We start from the raw sequence: 9,116 nt of genomic DNA, 5'->3' as shown, positions 1-9,116 counted from the left end.
ATAACATAAAACACCCTTTTTACTTCTGTTTTTTTTTGTAATATCTTCGTCTGTTTGATTCACTGTTTTTAAAACAGACCTTTATTCGACATTTCTGTTCTTTTGAAAGGTTTTCCAATGTTTCTAGAAAGCTGTTTATAATTGTTTCGAGTGAATCTTCGTGATTATTGCATGTTAAATTGATTTTGCTAATTTCATCAAGCTTTACGTCAATTGTTACAAACTTCTTATTCTTCGTTGAAAATTACATGTCGCTGAACCATTAATTTAGAACCTATATATCACAGAATAAAACCTGACTGATCAGTACAGTCTTGAGGAGATAAATTTATGTTTGTTATAGTTCTTCCATGTTTACTTTATCTTGTTCGTGTTGATCTGGTGAGTCCAAAGCTAATCCTTTGTCTTAACTTGAAAAACAGATAGTTTTCATATATAAGCGGAAAAGATCATGGGAAAATATCAAACTTCTAGTAGCCCATTAATTTCCTTAACATTGAGTAAATAATGATTTACGATGACTGGAGTTATTGGTTACAAAGAATAAGATATATAGTGAAGTTCTGAACAGTTTCAATAAATATCTACTGAGTTCAAGCTTGAGAAAAAACTCCCAATCTTGTTGCGAGAAAGAATCTGATGCACACTACTAATACTCTTGATACAGATGTTTCTGTTCATGATTTGCTTTTACTTTTCTTGTTTTCTAGGAGGAATGTTTTCAGTGTCAAGAGACATGTCTTCCCAGCTACCAACTTTGTTGTTCGAAGAAAACCCATGTACTGATGAAGAGTCTTTATTCTGCTGTTCCCCACCATCAGGTGGTTCTGATTGTTCTGAAGATCTTCATGAATCATAAGAGGACGTCTCTTCGTCATTCGATTTTCTGTCACGGGAAAATAAGTGGTGATTTTTCCTTTCCCTTTGACGTTCACCCGACCTCTGCATTCGGACACATACAGATAATTCTTCAGTAAAAGATAGACATATTCTGTAACCTGAAAATGTAAATGAGAACCTGAATATTTTAAATAAATAAATAAAAGTAAAATCTGAACAATACTCAATCGGTAAAAATTAAAACGGTAATGTGTACAAAATACTTCAAAACCTCAATAATATTTGGATATACTGATTCACATTAGTTTTCAATAACAAACACACCAAACAACAACAACATTCCTTTCTTTCGCTTTGTACTAAATTCCAATCAATGAAAAACTAAAAAAACACAGTAACGTTAAAAATATATTAATCACTATCAATTCTCAACATTGATTTCTGATATTGTGTGTTATGCAATTACTAGGAAAAAGAGTTGGTAAAAAAGTAGCCCAAGAGATGGCGGTGGGTGGTAATGACTAGCTGCCTTCCCTCTAGCCTTACACTGCTAAATTAGGGACCGCTGGCACAGATAGCTCTCGAGTAGCTTTGTGCAAAACAAACAAACAGGGACTTCACATGACGTTACTGAGGTAAACAGCATGTAGATTAAGTTATAGTTTCACTTGTAATAGAATGTTGTAATATTACATGAGAATACTTCCGTAATGGTGGGGTAAAACGGTTCACTATTAGAACCAAAAAGTAACAATGAATTCAGTTTTAATAGTTTTATGTTGAGTTAAGAAGATATGATATTTCTGTAATACAACTAATATAGGTATCTAAGTAAATATGTTGTGATGAAGCACTTAATAATTTTGAAATTAATTTTTCTACAACATCAGTTTATGTAACTCTCAACCTTAGTTTTTAAGTGAAGAGGAATTTAGTTCTGTTTTGTAAACTATTTCTGAATATCGCATTAGAAACTGTCATTCATTGATTCAAGAACACAAAGCTGCATGTTTCTGTTTAATTTTGAAAAATTTATATTATCTTTGATAAATATTCGTAGAAAGGAATCTACAGCTCAGAGAATGACGAAACAGATTTGCTGTTCAAAACTTTGTTATTTGGAAGAGTTAACTTAAGTTTCACGGTGAAAATGAACAAACTACTTAACTGTAAAAATATGCAGTGAATAATGGACAAACCTGCTTTATTTGGTTTTTATCTTTCAAGATATGTTAAATTCTCAAGGCTTCATACTTTTAACATAAACTCGCCTGATGCCACCTGTCTTGTAAACTTGTCTATAACATCTCTTGACGTGACATGAGAAAGGTCTTTTGTAAATTAGAAACATTTTATAAGAAATTGCATTTAGAAAACAACATATTGATTACTATTTATTTGGAAATCCAATAAGAGGTATCAATTAATATAAAAATGTAGATATAAATACCCAGTAAGAGTTTTATATTTACATGTGACAGAACATAACTGTGTTGTGGAAGGTAGACTCAGGATAACAACAGTGGTAATACCTATACTTCAAACAGACCAGACGCATGTGCATATCAGCTGTCTCAAGAATATGGGAAGAAGTGGAAACGACAACGTTACAGTGCCACGCACAAGAGTCGATTATTTCATAGTTCCGTCAAGTGACACCAGAGGGTACGTTGGTTTTACAACTATCAATAATGAAAGGTTATTCTCACGATTACTGTTTCACTTTAGGAGTAAAATATTAAAATCTCCAATTAATTTAACAACTTTAAAAATGTTTATAATATATTTAACTACATATGTGTAACAAATGCAGTGTTTCTGTAGGTAGATAGTGATCGACTAGCCTATAGTATTTCACTTTATTTACATAGCATACATTTTACCCACACTTGGCGAGTAAAAAACCGGATTTATCGTAATAACATCTCTAAATATCTCTAAAAGTTACAGTTACAACCATTATTTTAATGAAACAACTGTTATAGTTTTTCTCTAAATACTATCTTAATTTATTCATTATTTGAACGAGGCAAACATTATAGCCTATATATATAGAAAAAGATAGTTTATACGGTTATTTGTATTTTGAAGTATCAATTTAGTTCTTATTAAAATACTGATTATAGTTTTTTAACTATATATTTAACTTGTGCGACACACATTTTCTATTTACTTTAATTTTATATCTCAAACACCTATTATGAATTAATTTCGTTTGCATAGATAATGTACAAATATTTCATTTACAGTTTTATACACTGATTTAAAAAATATATGCAAATAGTTATGTTTAGCTGTTTTTTCTTACTTTTCTGGAGATATTTCACAATGTTTTTCCTAGAGATTGTTTTTTGTTCGATAAGTAACATTCTTATCATTTAGAAAAACAAATATTTATTACAGATATCTACATTTTTAAAATATTTATTTTAAGACATTTTTGCTATCAAAATAATGACATACTGATTTACCTCATCCTCGTATGGCTCACAGGCGAACTATCTACATTCTGATAATACATAGATACCTTCTGGTGCCACTCTTAAACTATAATGTCATCGTCTTTACTCCTTCCCTGAGACAGCTACGCAATATGGCAATTGAAATATATAAGGGTAAATACCGAGACCCATATATTGGAAAAAAAGCTCTGTAACAAAAATATAAATCTCAGCTAGTTTCAAAGAGATTTATTAAATATATGCTATCCCTGAACTGAGAATCAGGAAATGTAGTTTTCCAAACTGCATATGATCTAAGTAAAATAACAAATTTGTTACGTTTTTCAAAAGCTACATAAATGTTTGATATTTCAATGGTTTTAAGCTTTCATTGTCTTTAGTAAATATACGGCAAAAGCTACATTTATTTATTCTTTACGAAGTTCTTGACTGTTTATTTCGTGGAATTCACACAAGTTTGATGCAGCATCGTTTCATAATTTTCATATTTTATTTTATCATTAATTTTTATGATACGATTAAGCCATTAAGTGTCGTGAGAAGCCTGTGAATACTTTTTAATATTAGAATACACTGTCAAAGTGTAAAGCCATTGATAAAATTTAGGTAGTTATTTTAGATCTTGTGTCCAGGAATTCAGAGAAGTGAAATTAGTTTATAATAACCGCAAAGTTGATATCTTCCTCAAATAGATTTTATGCGGTACTGCCAAAAAGAGAAATATTAATTAGGCACATAAATTTATATTGGAGGTTATACACCACTGCACAAATTCACAAATGTATATTTCAAATAACCAAGCTAAGAAAATAAACAAAACTTTATTTTTTTTCTTGCCTTTATAAATAAAAGCCCATAGAAAATAATATCAGAGCACGTGTAGCATATGTTGAATCCAATTTGTTAGTGGTTTTATTTGTATATCTAAAAATCTAATATTACATTTTTATATAATGGTTGGCTCGCTCTTTTGGAGAGTATCTGTAGCTATCATAAGTTTGCGTTTACTCTGTAAAAATAAACTTATCTCTATTTTTGAATCAAACTTGTGACACCAGGACAGCGTTCACATTCTGAAGTTAAAAATAAAATCAAACTAAATACTGTTTCAAAATAAGGTATGGTGGAGTTTCAATAAAATGCATATACTTTTATTGGGGTATTTTCGTTATTTCTGGTAAATTCCCATTCGTTGTTTTAAACCTGTGAAAGGCTAAAGCAGTAGTTTAAGAATATCGATATATATAATTAAATATTTGAAAGGATAGTTTTATGTTTTTTTAAATTTTAAAACAAACAGATGAATTAATCTGTTTTATTCTGGTATAACTTAAGTTTTCTTTCCTTCGCATACGTCTCCTAAAAATCTATTTCTTGTGATTCTTGGTTTACTTCTCTGTTTATAAATTGTACTTTAGACTATTTAAAATACACATCCCTAACATCGTTTTGTAGTCTGTCATCATATCCAGTAGCAGACTGAATGAAACTGAATTTCGATGATTTCATCTTTATTACTGATTATTAATTAGTGGACTCTGCTTTCGCAATTTATTACAAACTGAACAAGTACCTGACAACTTATATAAAATCAGTTTTTATTTGTTGAAAAAGGAAGTTCAGTTCTATTGTCTATTCTTACTGTACCATAAACTTCGGTCAGAAATTTCCACAGCGGTACAATTATGCGTAAACTTCAGTTTTATCCCTAATGTACAATTTACAACGAAAATAAGATTACTTAGAATAATGCGGTCACACATGTCACGACTTGTCAACTGTTTATGACGTTATGTTATAGTTATTATTTCCAAGCCAAAGAGGTACCAGTTCCTGAAAACATTTGCTTACACAAAGTGTCGTATTGAACACTGTTGTTGTTTTTGTAAGCGCCGGAACAGTATAGTAATGCATAACACGTACGTGATTATTATCTTGTTTCTACCATGTGATATTAAGAACCACATTAATATACAATGAAAAGAAATACAAAACTCACATATTTTCCTACTCCTTACACATTGACTGCTAAGTTGGAAAGCTTACGTTGCAAATAGGTTTTGATACAAATCTTTAATTATTGTGTTTTGAATTTTTAGTTCTTATTTTTTACAACTTGTAAAAAGATGTGTTCTTTTTCGCTATTGTATGAATTCTCCATATCAAATCTAACTATGTATATGACGTATATTTATGTTCCCTACTATAACATAAGTGACTACCTCATTTGATTAACGATGCAGTAATTCCAGCATAACATTATTTTGCAATGAACATTTATTGCTTATATCACAAACTATTATATATTATAAGGTTAAATTTAAACTAAAATAATTATTTCCTGCAAACGTTAACACATTAATCAGCTTTTGAGATTAATTTACATTGTCATTTTGACTGGGATGAATATTTGGCTTCTTCGTTTTCCAAATGATGACGTCATTTTCCGTGTCAGCAACATATGAAACTGTATCGAAATATTCTAAAATCGGCTATTCTTCTCCGGGACCAGTAAAGGAAGTGACAATTCCTTCAGCAACTTATGAGAACAATCGTAACCTATTGGTTATGGAATCCAAAACTTCTGAAAGAAATGTCAAAACAACTAACATATTGAAACTTTCCTCTTATACTAATTGTGAAAATTCAGAAAGTTTGTATGATCCAGATGAAAACTATTTGTCTGATCAATCACAATCATCTCCTTTAATAAGCCATGATCTTGGAAAAAAAAAAAGCGCTGGATTACGAAACGTCAGGCTCTAATTTTATCCCAGATATGTTTCGCCTTCACCTGTCAAGCCAGTTCTGACGCTCTTGTTTTCTCCTTCTTTCCTAAAGAGGTACTTGTGTTTGTTTTTTTTTCATTTCTACTTAAATTGATAAAGGTAAAGTAAACAATTCAGACAACTAAATAAAAAACAAAAATGTCGCACATGATTAAAACACAAACTAGGATATAAACTAGAAATAAGGTGAAATGTAACAGAGAAAGTGATGAATGTGGAGAAATATATTCTGCACAGCAGTAATGGCAAGCTATCAATTATATTTAACCTCTAACAGTAAACCTCACGTGCGCGATAAAAGTATAACTAAAGATAAATAGCAATTACAATAGTTCATGTGAATATGAGTATTCAAAAACACTTGCATGATAAATTTCTTATTTCAGCGTTATAAGTCCGTGAACTTGCTGCTCTCATACCATAAAACAATATTGTTTGTTAGATTGTTGTTGTTGTTGTTTATTATTTTTGCGCAAATCTAAACGGAAGCTATCGAGGCTAGCCGTCCGTAATTTAATAATGTAAGACAAGAGGGAAGACAAATAATTATCACTACCCAGAACCATCTTTTGGGCGCCTTTCTTTTCCAGCTAATAGTGAAATTGACCAATCATTTGGTCATAACAGGCCATTGAGACAAAAGGAAGGAAAAATAATTAAACAATACAAAGAAAATAGATGACCACAGCTCGGGTGTTTAAAATGATACGATAAAATGATGCAATAACTGTCACGAACTTGTATAAAAATAATATTGAATCGTAAAACGTTTTTATCATCAATTAATACTGTAAGATGAATTGTCTAAAATAGCCGTTATTAACTTTAAAATTATAAACTAGAAGTATGACAGAAATTCAACATTGTATGCTGTCACATCTTGTCTACGATTTTTGTTTTTGCTTTTTTGTTTGAATGAACATTTAAACATAATCCCAAATGAGTCGATGTTGCTGTATACCATTCTCGTCATTTTAACAACTTAACAATAGAATTGTGTAAATACGTACACGGTTGTTTTATATTTTAAACATATTCCTTCTTTGTAATTTTCATTGTTGAAATCTGAAACATCTCATTTTTGTGGAAATTTCAATTGTTTCATTTATTGCTTTGCTATAAAGCTACTTCCTAGTTATTAAATTAATAATTTTTGTGTTTGTTTCTGAGATCTGGGTTTTGATAATAACAAAATTCGTTTCATTTTCAGGCAGAGAGAAAAGAATGACGTCAACACAGTACGGACATCTTTACGGAGCGCCTTCTTTGATTAAAATATTACTTTCTGCAATTATTTTCAAAATGTAAAGTACTATTTAAGTAATAGAAGGTGAATTAAATGTTTAAAATTATTTTCATTTGTTACTCTAGAGCTCATGGAATTCGATGGTAAACTACATTTCATAGCTACAACAAATACCATTTACAGGCTTTCAGTAATAGTAGATCTGATAAGGGTAATTTTTCAGTAACAGTGTATGGAATGATATCAAACATTTCTTAAGAGAAAAATTATCAAAGTAAAAGTTCAATTATTTTACTTCTATAAAACTTATTAAAACTTAACAACACGGTTTCACGGATGTAATCAACAAATCACATGATAGCCAAAGCCGCTATGATGTGTTTCGTAATATAATTTATTTCGGATAACTGTCCGATTAATTATATAAAGTTTGTTAGTATGTTATTATTTTAAATAACCGAAACTCTGAATATCAATTTAGAATGTTTATGGTACTTGTAAAAAGATTTCCTTTTTCAATAGAAATATATTTTTTTATTCAAAGGTAAAATTGACAATATAATTTATAATAACGATTATTTCTGATAGTTATTACAAATGATTGTTTACAAAAATAATTTTAGACAACAATGATTCTTATATCCAGTATAGAACTGAATATTCTATCAATAATTAATCCTGGTTCACATTGTCCAAATTAATTATGAGTTGGTCGTGTCGCATCTCGCAAAAGCTAGCCAGCACGGTTGATCTAACGCCGCTCATCAGCTGATTTTACTTACGAGATAGTTAATGCCCTCGTAGAAGTAATAACATTCGACGTAATTAACAGAATATGAGCAGTTTGAAAAACTCTAAATCTATAAACGGTCCTGTTTTAGTTCTGCAGTTGTGAACCACAATTGTTAGTTACGAGACCAAAAGAGTACTGACTGTTTCTGTCCACTACCACTACGTCAATTGTTTCTCGGCTAACTGCTTTTATAGGAATCACACGATTTTGTAGGAATTTCAAGAATGTTCTAGCGCGTTATCTTAAAACAAATATTTTTGATTCTTACTCTCAAGAATATTCTACAAAGATCGGAAACATGAGGGACTTGCTCAACACACAGTCAGGAATATACGTCGTCTCCAAGAAAGTAAACTGTACTGAAACAAGTGTAAGTATTTTCTAATGCTCTCTTCTTTTTGAACATTCTCATGAGAAAACAACAAATTATTTCTATGCAGAAAAACCGTCTTCCCACCGCGATTCAACGAGAAATATTTCTTTATATCCTTATATTATCATTTACCAGCCGATTATTATTTTGCACCGATTTATTTCCCTCTTTTATTGATAATTTGTTTATAAAGTGTAAAAATGAAACTATATGATATTTCTTTCCTCTTATTTTGAATTATTTTACGTGTTTTTTGAGGCACGTAATTAATATGATAGGTGTAATTTATCTATCGTTTTTGTTTCTTTTCGCTTTCGAAACAATACGTTCATTTTTTTATTCCCATAAAACCATTGTAATTTTTGTCTTTTCTTTTCTAACGTGATTTAACTCTAATGTCGGACATTCAGCTAAAATGGCTTCATAATTTTGAAGTAAATCTCCAGTATTTTTCACCTGGTGGTTTATATTTTTAAGTAACTATGGTAAAATACATCACAGGTGAACGTTACGTCATGGACTACAAAGATACTGTGGAACTTAAAATTTGATTTTATACAGTTTAACACATTCATTTAGTAAATTTAATAATTCCTATTAATTGGTTATAGAA

This window comes from Tachypleus tridentatus, chromosome 6 (assembly GCF_004210375.1).
Source record: "Tachypleus tridentatus isolate NWPU-2018 chromosome 6, ASM421037v1, whole genome shotgun sequence".
In the NCBI taxonomy this organism is placed as follows: domain Eukaryota; kingdom Metazoa; phylum Arthropoda; class Merostomata; order Xiphosura; family Limulidae; genus Tachypleus; species Tachypleus tridentatus.
This window is presented reverse-complemented; position numbering follows the sequence as displayed.